The 17,749-nt window shown below is 34.1% G+C and overlaps 1 protein-coding gene across 1 annotated transcript in view; it reads left to right on the top strand.

Annotated features, from left to right (window-relative positions):
• Positions 1-7,962: 7,962 nt before the first annotated feature.
• Positions 7,963-17,749, top strand: part of LOC108729140 (disintegrin and metalloproteinase domain-containing protein 10) — a 74,754-nt gene continuing 64,967 nt past the window's right edge. Inside the window, 1 exon segment of the mRNA XM_018458111.1 lies at positions 7,963-8,267. The gene's annotated coding sequence lies outside the window, so the exon portion shown is untranslated.

Genomic DNA, 17,749 nt, shown 5'->3' with positions numbered 1-17,749 from the left:
ACATATAACCATCCATTAATATTTCAGGAATATTATTTAATATTATATAATTTTAGTAAAATATTAAAATGTTATATTTAATATTCTGAGAATATGCCTAAAATATTATTTAATATTAAATAATATGCGCTTATAGGGTATATTAGAGAAAATAGTTAACCCTTTGATGCCCACGTACACAATACACACTGGAGAGTATTGTGTAAAAATATCGCATAAAAATGAACATACGAGGGTCGTCTGAAAAGTTTTGAGCCTAACATAGAAACAAGTAATTTTTCGGTCAAATTCAATTTTATTTTTCCACATAATCTCCTTTTAAGTCGATACATTTTTTTCAGGGATGCTCCCACCCCTTTAATCCATTCAAATAATACTGAGCGTCTTGCTTTGCAAAATAGGCGTCTACGGATGCGATGACCTCGTTCGATGAAAATTTCTGTTCTCCGAGCCAAACTTTGAGCCTAGGAAACAGAAAAAAGTCGCTGGGGGCCAGATCTGGTGAATACGGTGGATGGTCAATTAATTCGAACCGCAATTCGTGAATTTTTTTATCATGGCGACTGCTGATATTCGATTTTTTCCATTTTTACAAAAACATTGACATTGATTGGCACAAATGACTGTCAAACAACAACTAAGCACCGGAAGTAGCTACAATTTTCGCAGGTATTTTTCAAAGTATGTACGATTATACCAAAATTGTTTTGACGAGTAATGCCATCTTCATGTTGAGGCTCAAAACTTTTCAGACAACCTACGTATATATTTATAACATATTTTAAAATCAAAACGCGATGTTGAGGAACATAATAATATATATAGTAACAAACAAATAAATATATCTTTATTAATAAAAAAGTTGTAACATAAAAAGTAAAATAAATAGTTGAATAAGCCCATACCTATAATGGCATTACTGAAGGATCAAATATCATGAAATTACATCAAGACTTATTTTCTTTTGTCTATTCTAAAATTAATCTCATAATTGCCGTCTATTCGCGTTCCGATTTTTCTACAATTTTTATTTGCAATGCATTTTTAACATACTTTGGCTTATAGAATTGATGCCATATATTCCAAGATTATGTTTATATGGAATATTTATGTATTGTTTACGTTGGTTTACAAAAATTCTGTCATGTATATAATACAATTAATGCAAAATATGTAAATTATTATAAATTGAATAATACAATGTAGAAAGAATTAAGTAATTATAATTTTGTAATTGTTAATATATTTGACTTTATAATATTGATAAATGAAAATGTACAATGTCCTAAAACTCGCGAATAATGTAGCGAGAACATTTTCAAAAAATTAAGTAAAAAAGTTATTTGTAAATTTTTATTTTAAGCAATAATTTCTAAAATAAGGTTTTAAATATGTCTAATTACAGACTACGATTAGATATATTATAGTTTCTTGTTGAATGGATGCTTTCTATTTAGTGGTGCAAGTCGACACAAATGTTCTATCTTTCTTTGTATTCCATGAATAATGAAAACAGAACGATATTTGTATCGACTTGTGTCACTAAGGCCGAGTTCCACAACTCACGGTTAACTCTTAATCGAAGTTCAACTGGTTTTTCATCTCTTTCCAATTCTAGAATTGGAAAGAGATGAAAAACCAGTTGAACTTCGATTAAGAGTTAACCGTGAGTTATGGAACTGGGCCTAAATGGAAGACACCGAGTATATTAATGAGTGCTAAAGTGTGCGCTCATCAGAACTCACTAATACTACCGCACGAGTGACTCAAGATGGTAATCTAAACACAGTCTGTGACTGGCTATATTTACCCCGGATCTACAATAGGATTTTAAGCCTTAAGCCATAAGAAATGGGCGAATCACAGTCGATTATTCCCCTCGGATTCGACTGTAATTGGTCAATTTCTTACGGCTTAAGTCTTAAAACACCTATTGTAGATCCGGACTTAAATTTTCATTATCTAAAAAATCACTGTTTTAAAATAAAAATTTTTAACTAACTTTTTTATTTAATTTTCCAAGAACTTTTTTGTTACAATATAATTTTAGATCGCGAATTTTGGAACATCCTGTATAAGCGAGATAGAAGTTTTAATGTAGTTCAGTGCAACAACAAAGAACATCATAAGTTTCGATCTATAGATTGTTTACATAGAGGACACGTAAAACATAGTTTACATTGCGTGCCTGCGTGCGCGCGCGTGTATATATATATATATATAATAGATGTAGACATTTATACATATATTTTACGCCTATACACATAATAACCCTTTGTTTTGACTTTTAAGAGAATCTTTTAATTATACATAAATTGCTTCAATGCACTGTACTGATAAAAGTTTTAAAAGTAACTGATTTTAGAATCTTCGTCTGATTATAAATTAAAAGAAACGGAGTTTTTTTTTCATGTCTAGATGAAAATAAGCTCGCTTTGGTAGGTGATCTACAATTTGTATTAAATTTTCGATGAAATGACATTTTTTATTTAATAGGTCACTAGGTATTTTTAAATATCTGTGTATTTTAATATTTCATATACGTATTATTTAACATTTTATATACATGTGCGTTCTGGATCTGTAAGTTTTTGATTTGACTCAACAAATTTATAAGTATTACACAGCACGTGAAATTATAAGTTCCATCCTGAATTCTAAAAAGCTCACTTTAGATGGAAAGCGTAATTATTAATGTAATTCAAGAGTAGTCTTCGATATCAAGAGTAATAGATTCGATTTACAATCATAAGATGGATAAATACAATTCATAAAGCTCAAATTTATTTTTCGGTTATCTTTGAATCGATTATATGACAACAGGATATCATGGCGCGGATTCATTCATAGGAAATTCAACGTCAACAATCGAATCATGAGATAAATTATTTTTTCATAATCATTATTAAAACTCAATGTATCATTTTTATAATAATATTTTTATAATACATATTTATAACGCATATACATAAAAATTTTTAATATTAGTAATACAAAGAATCACATTTATTATTACGAAATTACGTACTTTTGTCAAAATAATACAATTTTTCATTTCCGTTTATTTTTAAGGTAATGTACTTTAATTATTACGCATCTTTTTAAGTAAAATAATTTTGAGAAATATACAGTTTATTTTATTCGTTGTTAATAAATTGCTAATTAATGTATTTAAAAAAAATAAGTTATTTATTAAGACACATTTTCCCTATATGGACCCTTTTTACACTCACTGTATATAACTTTAGTATGTACGCTACAAATAGTAAAACTATTTTTATTATTTACACTGAAAAAAATATTAAACTTTAATAAATATTTGTTTCGATAGTTCTAAGTAAATATTTATTACATGTAAATATATATTTATTTGACAAAAACGATTAATTTGATTTAAGTATTTTTTTATTAATTATAGTAAATGTTCATTTACTCAGTACTATTCGAAGAAGTATTTGTTTACTCAGCATTATTCAAAGAAATATGTATTAAAATTTAGTAAATCTTTTCCTCAGTGTAAAACTGCATAAATAAATTTATCTCTATAATAGTCGGACGTTAGGCAATCTAATTTCTGTAACTCAATAAGACGGGATAAACAAAAGCGTACATCTATAATAGATAATCATCCTTTCGCTTATAACGAATATTCCTATAACAATTCACGAAGGTGATTGAAAGAGTGATTAATCAAATGAGGGAGTTAGCAACTTTTCGGGGAATAAATTCTAGGCTAATTGCGACTAATGTGATTGGGTCACTATCAGGGCGGTGCACGGTGGTAAAAAAGGAAGATAGGGAGTCGCACGGTGTGAAGAATAGTCGAAAAGAATAGCCGAACGGAACAATGATCCGGTAATCGTCTCCCTTCCGGCGGCGGACGTATTAGAATTTATTTCGAATACGCCGGCGGCCGTGTGGCTCGCCAGTGGCTATTGATTAACGCTCCTCGCCTCCGCGCCTCGTTAAAAAGCCTTTCGCCATCAATCTCGACACCTTTTATGATGCCGACGATTACTCTCCTCTCTGTTACGGAGGATCTTTCCTGGAGACGAAACAATTTTTTCGCGTCTCTGGGAATGACTCTCGACGTTACTCATGTTACTCCGTGACGTCAAAAGGAAACACGAGAGACGGCCGCGAGAAGAGGGAGAGATGGGGAGGAAATATCGACTTCGCTCGCGCGACACGATTGCGAATTAATGACGCGACTCGGTTTCGCGAGCGAAAACGTAAAGTATCGGATGTGCTCGTGTCTCTAAAATCTCTCGACGTTTCGCTCGAGATCTCTCGCTTTGTTTCCGTCCGCCTTGTTATTTTCAACGTATTGAATGTCATGCTAATTACGTACGCCCTGATTTCAATATCTGTGCAACTGAAGTCAAAAGCCCGTGTCACACTACGCATTGGAGCAGAAGATTGCGAATTGAAGATTAGAATTCAACCAATTAGATTGAAATAATTTAGACTGGTATTCATAGTCCATTCTTATATTTGAAAATACAGTTTTATATTCTCATATTTGTAATACAGTTATACAATTTTAAGATGTCATAACTCAATTAGAGGGTTGTATTAACACCTTAAGATATTACTTAAGACAATCTCAAAAAAGAACGGATTATGAATACCGCTCTTAAAATTAAAATTATTCCAATTCTAATTTTTAATTTGCAATCCTCAATGTATAGTACGACACAGGCAATTGGCGAAAAGATTCGCGCCACGGTTTTATTTATAATTAGGTATTGAAAGGATCGTGTATTAATTATATGGAAAATTGGGTTCCAACGAAATTAGTCGCATATTTATGTGTATATCTTATTATAATGTAGGGAATAAAAAAATGTCATAGACACAAGGCTCAATAATGGATAATTTTTCAGCTATGAAAAACTATATCAACTCTCTAAATTCTTTGGAGTAAGATTTCACTCTTATGGAATGAGATTTACTCTAAAGAATTTGAAGAGAAAGGTATAAAATTTGTGTTCACAGAGCACCTTTGATGTAAGATTTTGATCGTAAAATAATCGGCGGAATTACATATGGCTAAGCAAACAAATCTATTGAAAGAAATTTATTTTTCTAATCTAGCGTGAAACATGTAATCTATTGTCGTCCATGCTCTCAATAAAGCTGTTATTATTATTATTATGATTATTATTATTATTATTACACGATATATATTCACACTATGTTATAGAACCCCGTAACTAATTACACGAAAAATTGGGGTTCGGTGAAATGAATTAGTTTTTACGTATAATGGCATACAATTACATGTAATAACTTACACTGTGGGGAATAAAAGATATCAGATAGAAGGCTCTTTAATGGATAGCTTGTTAGCATATAATGTTCAGCTACTAAAGGTGTAAAAGATATTCTTGTTCTCACAGAATACCTTTGATATAGCTAAAAAAACTATTCATTATTGAGCCTTGTATCTATGACGTTTTTTGTTCCCCACATTATAATCTACATTATATGCGAAAACTAACTCATTTCATCGAGATTCAATTTTCCGCGTAACTAGTACGAAGTCCCTTAATTTGATATTGAAATTTACAATTTATCGACTTTTATTATTTATAGGTACGTGTCTATAATCGAACGTCTTATCGATTAATAGTTAAAGCAACAACTGCAAAATCCGCGTTGATCCTTCATGAAAAATGCAATCGCTGCATCATCCTGTAAATAAATAAGATCGTCGCGGCAGTCAGCGGCATTTAAGCTCGATGGTTACGTTCAGTTAGCGTTTCTCTCGGGGGTTAGCAATCGTTAAGAGGCGAGAGCGAACAGACTCGGCAGAGAGCAACCCGTGGAAACTAATTGGATATCGCGGGCTCGTCCTTTGCAGCATACCGTTTCCATAATTAAATTGCTCGTGGCCTCGGCGCCGCCGCATGTCGATAATCAAACTAATCCACGGCGCAACATTCCCGGGGTAATGGTTTCGCGCCGTCGACTACGCGGCAGGGTGAGAGGAAGGATTCCAAACGATCATCCCCTCGGCGCTTGTCGCTGCCGCACGCCGCCGCCCTTTTGTCATCGTCGCTTTCGTCGCGTTTCCTTTTGTTTCATTGATAGATCGTTCCTTTCGCAAGAAAGGGTACGTGCACTCGTCGCGCGTTTCGGTTATACGAGGGTAGAAGCAATATACCGAACGACAGATACGAAAATATATAGCGCGACAGAAAGGAGGCGGAAGACGGCAGCGGTTCAAAATAGATGTAGATCTATGGGGTAGACGGAAAAGGCGGTTGAGAGAGAGAGGGGGGGAGGGAGAATTGAGCGAGAGAGAAGCGGAATATCGGGCGTAAAGGACGCGAGAAGGAGAAAGTTCGCGGAAGGACGACACGTTAGCGCGCGCACGTCTCTCGTCCTACCTCGTTTTGCGGGGGGGGAGCCATAAGGGGGCTATAAGGGGGTCATGACTTTCTCCCTACATCTCCCTTGTTTTTTTAAAATATTTACAATAAAATGTTATTATATATTTTTAATATATTTCTGAGATGTTCTTAATCACAATCTCGATATTCCAAAATCTTTTCTAATTTAAAAAACTTCCAGATACAAAAAACACAGATTCTATTATATTCTTCTTTTGCGTTAATATAACTTTAAGTAAAACGTTTTATGAAATATACATTTAAATAATACTTTTTCAATGTAATAATTTAAATAATAATTTAACCTTTTATTCCTTGATAGGAATACATATTTTTACTTACTCCGTAGGCACTCTGGGTCTCCTTTGTCTAGCTTAAATTTTTTTTTACTATTCTAGTTTTTCAAAAAATCTAGAAAAACTCAGGATTGTTTCCCAACATCGCTGCAGCATTGTCAAATAGTTCGTTAACTCAAGTGTTGAAACCTTTATTTAATAAAAATAGAAATTTGCGTGTCAAAAATTTGAAAGTGAAATTTCGCCACGGGTCGAAAAAGACCCAGTGGGTCTACGAAGGGTTAATATTCTTTTCATATTTGACTTTAAAAAAAATTTCGCTTGCGACGTGCCAATGGCTCCCCCCTAGACAAATTTTTGGATCCGCCAATGCGTTGCTCCGATCCTTCCACCTCTTGCACGTCGCGCGCCGCGCCGGCACGGAGGAGGCCGAGCGAGAGCGGGAGATAGGGTGGGCGATGCGTTCGCCGACGCGGACGGCCGCGAGATAGAATGGACGGTAGGGCAGGGAGTGAACGCGAGGGGGTTGAATAAGTCCGTTCGGCTCGTGGTGGAAAACGTGGGAGGATACGGAACAGAAGGAGGAGACAGAGGAACGTCCGTTCCGCGCTTTCCAACGGAGAGTGCGTAATAAAAATATATTTTAACGTCACGTGTAATCTAATCCGCTTTTCACATCGCGCGATCGGAATGAAACGCGTCAAGAGTGTCAAAACTCGGGCTTGTCATCTTTAACGTTTAACAGTAATAAATAAGTCTGTTCGCGTTGCTTGTACTTTTTACACTCAGCATCTTCGCTTTCTCTCCGACATTCGAATATATATTTATCTTCTTATTAAGTACAACAATTTGAAAACTGATATTGTTCGCCGAAGATAAAGAAAGAGGAAGAGCGACGATGAAAAAGAGAGAGAAAGGAGCGAGGGAAGAAAGAGAGAGAAGTCTGCGCGGAGTAGTAGACGGAGCGGGGCGGGTGGTGAGAGGGAAGGTCGCGCGGGATTGGGCGGGAGAGGGGATGTATAGCTGGGTCGAATGCGCGCGATTGGTGGGGGGAGTCGTTGGCCTCGGGAGTCTTCGTCCGCGAGCGGTCTTGCCAGTGCGTTGCGGAACGCGCTCTCCGTCAGGGTCTCTTTGACGTTTCGTTTGTGTGTATGTGCGCGCTCGCGCGTGATAACTGCTGTTTTCGTACCTCCGTTTTCGGAGTCGTGCTCCAGCCGTCCGTCACGCGACTGGATCGAAAAGCTACGGTTTCTATCCGTCTATCTGTTCCTCTTTGACACGTGTGTGTGTGTCCACGCGCGCGCGCGCGCGTGCGTGTGTGTATATATCAGTGTGTGCGCGTGCCTGTGCGTACATGTATTCCGGATGCCCGGTGTATACGCGGGCGGCGTCGTCACGCGGCGATGAACGCCGATGACACACGGGGGTTCCAAGGTAACTTCTTCGTCGGGCGGCGCGCATCGTCGAGCGTCCAGGACTCCTCGCGGCGGCGGTGGCGGCGACGGCGGCGAGCACGCCCGCGGTGCCTACTAGCGGCACCAGGACTCGCGGAGCAACGACGAGCTGCACCTCGGTAAGTGTCGGACAAGCGCAGGACAAGCGCACTACTTTGGTGTATTATCACGATGAGCGCGCGTACACCAGGATATTCCCGTTAGTGCCGTATGTCCTCCGACGAATTCGGAGTACTCGAGCGAATCGCGGTCATCTCGCCGTCTCAGGTAAAAATTCAAAGGAACTGGCGCCATTTTCCGCGCTACACGTTTGAATTTCCGCACGTTGAACGTTCCGATATACACTCCGAGCCAAAAGTTTGGAAATTTAAAAAAAATTTTCATTTTTCGAATTATTTTAAAATAATTATGTAATAGCGCAGAGTATTTTTTAATAATAAGGCTGCTTTCCTTTTAGGAGACACAGTCGACACAAACGTCGTTTCTATCCTTTTTTTTACATTCAACGAGTAACAAAGAAAAACCACACTTATGTTTGCTTGTGTCGATCGTGTTTCCTAAGAAGAAAACCCGTGTCACCCTACGTATTGGAAACTGAGGATTACGAATTATAGATTAGAATTCGACTACTGGTCAGATACCTAATTTAATTTTAATTCGTTTTGTTCTAATTGGTTGAATTCTAATTCATTTCGCAATCCTCAATTTCCAATGCCGAATGCGTATTATAACACGGGCTTTCTGTAATAAGTTATTACCTAAGTTTTAAGTCTTAAGTTTTAAGTCGTAAGAAATTGAACAATCGTAGTTGATTATTCTTTTCGCATTCAAGTGTAACTGGTCAATTTCTTACAAGGCTTAAGACTTAAAGTTTATTGCAAAATGTATGTAGTTCTTTTCAGAGAGATCCAATCTTTTATTAAATATCCCCAACAATATATTTATTAACAGTAATTCTTTAAATCCAATAACAATTATTGAATCTAAAGACTAATGTTAAGAAATTATTGTTAAAAACGTTCTTTTGACAATAATTTTTCAGATCCAGTAACTATTATTGGATCCACTATATGGATAAGTAATCCTAAAAATGTTAATAATATTTAAAAAAAAACTTTGTTTCCGAACTTTTGGCCTGGAGCTCGACCTGAAGAGCTCGACGAGTTTTTTTGAATATACAGTTTAAGATTGCTTGAGTATACAAATATTTTATTATTGCGTTGACATTTAAAAATATCGTCACGACGTACGACTATAAAACGCGCACCAATTACAGCGCTGATTCCTAAAACCTTTTTTCCCCAAGCATTATTTAAATATTATAATTACACTGGTCGACACCATTTTGGCCTTAAAGTAAACGAAGTTGTTTCTGATAGATTTTGATGCGTTGATTACGAATCTGGCCGCGAAAATGTCGTATTACGTCAAGTTTTTGAGATATTCTAACTTAAAGGTGAAAAAAAATGAGGTTTTTGGCCATTTTCAACGACTTATAAAATGTTTAACAATTTTTTTTCAGCATCCAGCCGGATGTCACATTAAAGTGTTATTCTTATCCTTTTTAACGCATATTCGATTGCTATGATCCAACTTTTTTTCGCTGAAATAGAGCAAATTGAATTTTTTATGTTTTTTAACCTTTTGTGTCAGGGTTTTTTGTATGTTATTGTAACCGATTGTTTTGAAAATTTGTATCTGAGGGTTTTTCGGTTCGCTGATTACGAATCTGAAAATAGATTTTCAAAATTCAAAATGGCCGATCCAATATGGCCAACCAAAATCGCAAAATTTCTTCAATTTTTACGAAACAAAAAACCCTGCCACAAAAGGTTAAAAAACATAAAAAATTCAATTTGCTCCATTTCAGCGAAAAAAAAGTTGGATCGTAGCAATCGAATATGCGTTGGAAAGGGTAAGAATAACACTTTAATGTGACATCCGGCTGGATGCTGAAAAAAAATTGTTAGACATTTTATAAGTCGTTGAAAATGATCAAAAATGAAAAAACCTCATTTTTTGTTAGAATATTTCACCTTTAAGTTAGAATATCTCAATAACTTGACGTGATACGACATTTTCGCGACCAGATTCGTAATCAGCGCCTCAAAATCTATCAGTTTACTTTAAGGCCAAAAAAATGTTGAATTTTTGTCGACCAGTGTTATGAGAAATCGATAAAATTCATTATTGTATTGTATATATCGAGATACATTTCGTTAGAATTTTAACAATTAAAAGATAAAGAGACTTTGCTATTCGCCCTACTTGCCCTTTAAACCGAATTCACAGGATGCACATTTTGACACGTACGTCTCGTTGATCGTTGATGTCGAAATAACCGCCATTTTCGTCGCGTCGCGTTATATTAGCCGATTTTTGGCGTGATTCAAATATATCTTCTGCCTAAATTCTAAGCAGAATCGTAAGGTTCGTAACATATTCCTGTAAGACTTGTAAGAATTTTTAAGTGCTTATACCTTTATACGATATTTTTACAGACAGCTTCTTACTAGCCATAAAATTTATAAGAAATCGTAGATATTTACGAATAATCGTACGTATCTAACGATACATACGCATAAAATTAGAATACTAGTCATAAGGTCTTACAAGTTTTACGAGAACACGTTACGAGTCTTACGATTCTGCTTAGAATTGACCCATAAGTCTTCAGGGATCAGAAAACGAAGATAGCCTTAGTACGCGGTACAGTTTGGTTGCTATTAGAGCTCGCTATTATACGTTTAAACGAAAATACGTTTACACGTATAATTAGTATATCCGTTTATTAGAAACGTTTTTCCGAATATACGTATAAAATTAACGAAAACACGTTTACACGTATAATTAGCATATCCGTTTATTAGAATCGTTTTTCCGAATATTTTCACTTTTTTATATAAACATTTATCCCTTTATTAAGGAGTGTGACGAATTGAGAAAATGCAAAAAATTCGATTTTTAATTTTACTAAAAAAAGTTAAAATATTCGAAAAGATTTTTCATAGATGGATATGTTAAATATACATGTAAATGTATCTTCGTTTAAATGTATTATATAATAAAACACGTATATTCGGAAAAATGTTTCTTTTATAAACGGATATGCTAATTAAACGTGTAAATGTTTTAATTTTTACCTTCAAGTAAACGTTTTTTTGAAAGCGAATATAAACGGATAAATGTTTTACGTTTACACGTATCTTCGAAAAAACGGAATAAAATTAGAGCCCTAGTTGCTATACCTGAATTACGCCAAAAATCGCTTATTGTTGAAAGGATAAAGGCCATCACACGTACAAAAATTTTAGTCGCAATCGTAAGGCCATAAGCAAATAGGCCAATCACAATCGAGCGTTTTAAAACGCGAGATCGTAATTTTGATTGTGATTGGTCGATTTGCTTGCGATCTTACGATTACGACTAAAATTTTTGTACGTGTGGATGGCCTTAAGGCTGATATTATATTTGTCGTACAACAAATTTTGTGTACTAATTTACTGCAGAGTTTCTTGGATTCTTATAGATCTTTATCCTACAAATTAATAGAGTTAAAAAATTTATCGTACGACAAAAAAAATAAACGAACAAATATAATATTAGCCTAACATAGCAATAGGTCTATTTGCGTCGCTTGAAATTCCTAAAAATATAAAATATGCACTTAAAATGAAATAGCAAGTTTATTCACATATGCTTGAAATCCCTGAAAATTTTTGTACTCAAAACAAGATAAATATATATTCGGATGTTGAACAGAAAGAAAACGAAGATGCTAGGTGCAAAAAGTACAAGCAACGCGAACAGATTTAAATATATATATTTAGGCGTTGAAAAGAGAGAGAAAGCGAAAATGCCGAGAGTGCAAAAAGTGCAAGCAACGCGAGCAGATCTAATGACGGGACATCTCATATGTTTATGCATGTTTATGACGCGAGTCCCTCTGTGTTTCGTCACAATCGAACGCTCACGCGGTCCCTCCGCGTTACGTTCCGATCAGAATGAAAGGAACGTGATTGGCGGGTCGGATCTCTCGCGAAGCGAGACGCGTGAAGTTGGTCGTGCATGTGGCGCGCGGTCGACGTGACGAATCAGGATATAACTTGTCGGGACGAGTCAGCGTTCTGCCTGTTCCCGTCGAATCGCGGCGCGCCACTGTAATTTCTGACGCCGGCAACAATTTGAAGCAAGTAAGGAGAAATTTATATTAAACGGATATAACAAGAGAAATTGTATTGTACTAAAAAGAGGAAGGAACAAGGAGATATCACGCTTTGCGTCTATTGTATAAAATTACATTTCGTATTCCAACTCCGTGAAAAGATATCGTTACGTTACAATGGCGGGATTACGCGAATGATTATAATGAATTATATACAGGATCAAATATGAATATCTCTCTTTCAGTCGTTATACATATATACAATATATATGTATATAATCCATCACTTTTATTATAATTATTATCAATTTTAATTTGAAGCGATTAACTTGGGAATAATCGATTGATTTTTTTTGTTCGTAAATGATCGCATGGAGTATTTTTACATTCCATTAAAATCATTGTTATTAACAACATATTGTATATTATTTTTTTCTGTTCCGATTTTTATATTTGAGAACATTATGGATATAAATTCAATCATAATTTTCTGAAAAATGTACGTAAAAACCAAACATTAAATGGAGTAAATAAAAACATGTTAAGATAGCTTATTTCATATATGACAGTATTCTTAAAATATAAATTTTAATTAATACATTTAATATGATTTTAAGTATGTTTTTTTATTGTGAATTTTCGATTTCATATTTAAAGGTCCGTAAAGAATAATTATCAAAAAAAAAAAAAGAAAATGGGTTAAACAATATCTATATAAAATAATATTTTACAAAAATATATTCACATTTTTTTGCCACTGAGGTTTAAAAATATTTCCGGTGATTATTCCCAGCAACGAAACTGTTTTAATTTAAAGCAACTACGAGGTAGAAATTGTCTTGGTTACAGAAAACAGATAAATTATATAAAATATTTAAAGGTAACTATATGTATATGTCTACTATATATATAGCACATTGAATATGTACTGTATATATAGTTAAATATTTATATACAATATACTTACTTGAAATCATTAAATAATTATTGTTATCTTAATTACAAATTTAGTTGTTTTACACTAGTATGAGTGAAAAATTAATCGCAAAAACTTGTGATTTTTTTACTTTTTCCATTGAAAGCTAAGATGATAGATCTTATAGATACATCATGTGATAAAGATATTTTCAGAAATAAATAATTAAAAAAATCATCAAAGATTCTTTGCGAGTCTGGTACTACACAATCTCACTTGCTGTTTCGATATGTTGTTTTATGCCAAACAATTATACGTGCCTTTTAAAGGATACCTCGCGACAGCGAGAAACGAGCTTTCGAGTTCCGCTTCGTCCCTCGACTTGAATCGGCGCGCTGAAGAAATCTTTAAACGTCGGGAAATATTTGCGACAGAAATTGGTAACGGCTCGTCAAGACTCTTGAGTTGAGTAAAGCTCGCAAGTTCGATCGCGAAGTCAAAGAGGAAGTCCAGATATGATGTTCGTATTTCTAACTGTACAGTCTCCAGGGGAGGCAGAGTGTTTTATTATGTTATGCCAAAAGCCACCGACGAGAAAGGCACTGTGATGCTGTATTTGAAAATAACGACAGGAATAGTTATAACCATTAAAACCATACTCTGTATATCCGTCAGATATACAGGGAGAGTGGATACTAACAAGGTAAGTTAGGTTAGGCAACGCAAAAATTCAGCAAATTCTGAAACGTATGCAAGTAAAGTAATTCTCAAACGTGTAAAAATTTAATCGCCATTTATTTTAAATACTCATTTCAAAAAGTTTCTATTGTTGTTTTATTTTAATCGTCAACAGATTTACAATAATAATGTTTTATTGTTATACAGAGCGGTACTAAATACTCTAAAAGATATTTTAAGGGATGATTTTTCATACAAATTTAAGATGAAAACTTCATATGATCGAGAAACGATTTAGTTTCAAAGATACAGGATGTCAAAGACAAAGGAAAAGTTGCATTTTTTTTCAAAAATTTTGAAAATCATTAAGTGAGAGATATCGAAAAACATTTAAATAAAGTCTCTTTTATTATGTCAATAAAGCTGTGTTTAGATAAGTTGAAAAACATGGATTTTTTTATTCTTAACTATATGCAGCAACTTTGTACATGTAAAAAGAGATGCAACTTTTGTTTAAATCTTTTTTTCGATATCTCTCATCGTTCAGCAGTTATCTCACTTATCAAAAAGAAAAATCTATATTTTTTCAAGAGATAATTTTATCTTTTCAAATCATAATATGGCATGAACGAAAAATAGTTTTGTGTTATAGATAAACTAATTTACTTGTGCGCAATTTTTCAGAATTTTCTGAATTTTCAGGTTGCCTGACCTCCCTTTTAAGTACTCCCTAAATTCTTTAGAATGGAATGTCACTCTAAAGAATAAAAAATTCTGTCAGTCTTGAAAAAGAGTAGCAGAATTTTCAATCTTTAAGATGAGTGAGATTTCATTTTTTAGAGTGAGATTCCATTTGAAAGAATTTAGAGAATACTTTAAAATGTAAAAGATTTTAAGAGATAATTTCTCACACAAATTCAAAATGAAAACTATCACTACACTTTAAAAAATAACGGTGTCTATATGATTCTCATTGTATCGGTGTTAATATCAACACCAATATGATATGAATTTAACGTGGGTTTTAAATCCACATCATATTGGTATTATTAACACAGTAAGAATTATATCGCATAGGTGTTAAATCCACACCAGGGGTGTTAAATCTACACTTATAGTTTTTAGACTGTATGAACGCTTTTTAGCAAGAGAGAGAGAGAGAGAGAGAGAGAGAGAGAGAGAGAGAGACACAGATAACACAATGAATCATTACATTCTTATTGTTTGCCAATGTTAAATAAAATTGAAATGATCACTGTTTTTTTTACTGGAAAGCACTATATATGTTCGAGAAACAGCATAATTAACTTAGTTTCAAAGATAGGATGTCAAAGTTGAAGAAAAAATTTTATTTTTCCCCAAAGTTTCGAAAACCACTTGGGTTATTTTGATGTCCTAGAAACATAAACAAAATTTCATCAAAATAACCCAAGTGGTTTTCGAAAGTTTTGGAAAAAGCGATACTTTTCCTTTAACTTTGACATCCTGTATCTTTGAAACCGTTTTGGACATATGGTCATACGAAGTTTTCGTCTTTGTTTTCGAATTTGTGAAAGGAATCACCCTTTAAAATCTTTTAGAGTACTTAGTACTTTACACAACAACAAGATATTATTCTGTGGATCTGTTGAGGATTAAGATAATAAAACAGTTATAGGAATTAAATGATATTTAAAACGAATGTCGGTTAAGTTTTTGCACGTTTGAGAGTTATGATATGCGTAGAAATGAGAAATGACATTTAGCGATTTAAAATGTTTCTCTGTGCGTCGGTTAATATAAAGTGCGATTTTGAATGTCAATTTTGTACGCCGCCTCGGGATAATTTAGATTTAATATATGAAGATTGACCTTTCTTTGCACCAGATCTTTCAGTTATAATTAGATGCAGTACAGAATGCGGGATTGTTGCGAATTTCTGACTTTGCTTCTCCAACTAAATGTGAAACTGGGCTAGAAATTCATAATACATACTGAAATCCCAATGGATCGCGCTGCACACGCGAATAACATTACGAATCTGAACACTATTATTTGAATAGTCTGATACGTCAGAAAAGATTTCTGAAATGTACGTCAAAGCATTATAGATCTTAGTTTGAAGAATAATGCGTGAGCGTAGTATAAAATGTTGAAAGAATTTTGTAAATTGTATGAACTAAAGTTGTTCTTAACTATAATAAGCGTCGTCTTTTATGAACGTAATGAATATTAACATGTCTGAATGTAATTCATGTACTTCAAGCGCAAAGTGTTTCTACTAAAAAATACTTGCCTTAGAAATTTTATGCACTTAAAAATAAAACTTCCTCGTTTAAAATTAACTGCGAAAGTTTCAATAAAGTTGCGCTAATCATGACAATGAATATAGATTTCAGTGCGACTTTAAGTATCTGAATTTTTTTTATTTTTATACAATTGATTTTTAAAAATTACGTATCTCGAACTGTGAAAATCTCTTTTTACCAATTCAAAACAATTTAGCAACAAACATAGAAAAGGTTTTATAAAGGTTCCACATCTCGAATATGAAAGAGATTCACTAAAACGTGGAATTATAACGTGTTTCCTGGCTATTGTTGTTTGATAATTATAGAAAATATCTATAAAGCGGAGAAATCAATAAATAATATCATAAAAGGCAAAAAGAGAGATCAATTAAGCTTTTAAAACACTGATTCAGTTGGAAATCAAAATATATAAAATATAAATAAATTAAATATTGATTTTTTATCTCCTTGGATCTATGCGAGTGTGTTACGATAAGAAAGGTTTTTATTAGATATCTACTGATACTAATTTCTCTTCCTCTTTTTAATTAAATTGCCTTTATTTTATTCAGAGTGTAAAAGATAGATTTCAAATCTCTTGTATGTGATTTAATAGTGCAGTATTACAAAAGTACATTTGGTGAATGGTCGAATTTTAAAACTGCATAAAATTCATCGCGCTTCTAAAGAAGGTTTGATCGCTGTTGGACGGTGTGCCGGATCGGTTCCTTCGTAATTATTCCATTCGTCCGGGCTCTATCTCTACCGCTTGGACATTACGCAAAACGTGTTTCGCTGGTGCGCGCGTTGCAAGGTAACGGTTCAGCGAAGCGCGCTCGACGGAAAATTGTCCGATCGTGTTCGCTGGTGAACGACGCTTACGACACACTAATCCTCTCAGTATCGGTTTCTCGTATATCGATATCTCTGAACTATCACGGTGGAATTTCGGTGATGTATCACAACGACGAGAGAGATCCTAGTTAGATCCTGATATATAATAGATAGAGCATCATGTCTCTGTGACGTGTATTAATAGATGATAAACCGAGTGATGCGCATTTGTGTTTAATGTTTCCCGAGGTGTCGAGGTCGGATTTCATATTCTATTGTAGTAGCCGTGGCTTATGAGAAAACTCCGAGTTTTGTATGCTAAGAGATTCATCTATTCTCTTATCTGGTCCCATGCCCACGCGGATTAATCATTCAAAGTGAATGCATCGGAGGAACGGGTTTTCTTCGGCTCAAGGCGAATTCATTAGGGTTCTCACTCGACGAAAAAAAAACTGTAAGAAAAACGAAGGATTTCCTTTCACACATAGGTATAATTATCTGCATTTAGATAATAATAGATGAGAGAAATAGAAATTCAGTATGAGTTTTATCAATAGCCACAGCATAGTGGATTCTAAATGAGTGCAACTACATATTTTTATACTTTAGAGATGAAAATGACCAAATTTTACGATAATTTATTCGGTAATTTACCGTAAATTAGTCAGTAATTTATGGAGGCTGGTAAAATGGTAATTTAAAAAACTTATAAAAATAAAGTAATTTGATATAAGAGTA

This window comes from Mycetomoellerius zeteki, unplaced genomic scaffold (assembly GCF_001594055.1).
Source record: "Mycetomoellerius zeteki isolate Tzet28-1 unplaced genomic scaffold, Tzet1.0 scaffold70, whole genome shotgun sequence".
Taxonomy (NCBI): Eukaryota; Metazoa; Arthropoda; class Insecta; order Hymenoptera; family Formicidae; genus Mycetomoellerius; species Mycetomoellerius zeteki.
This window is presented reverse-complemented; position numbering and strand designations above follow the sequence as displayed.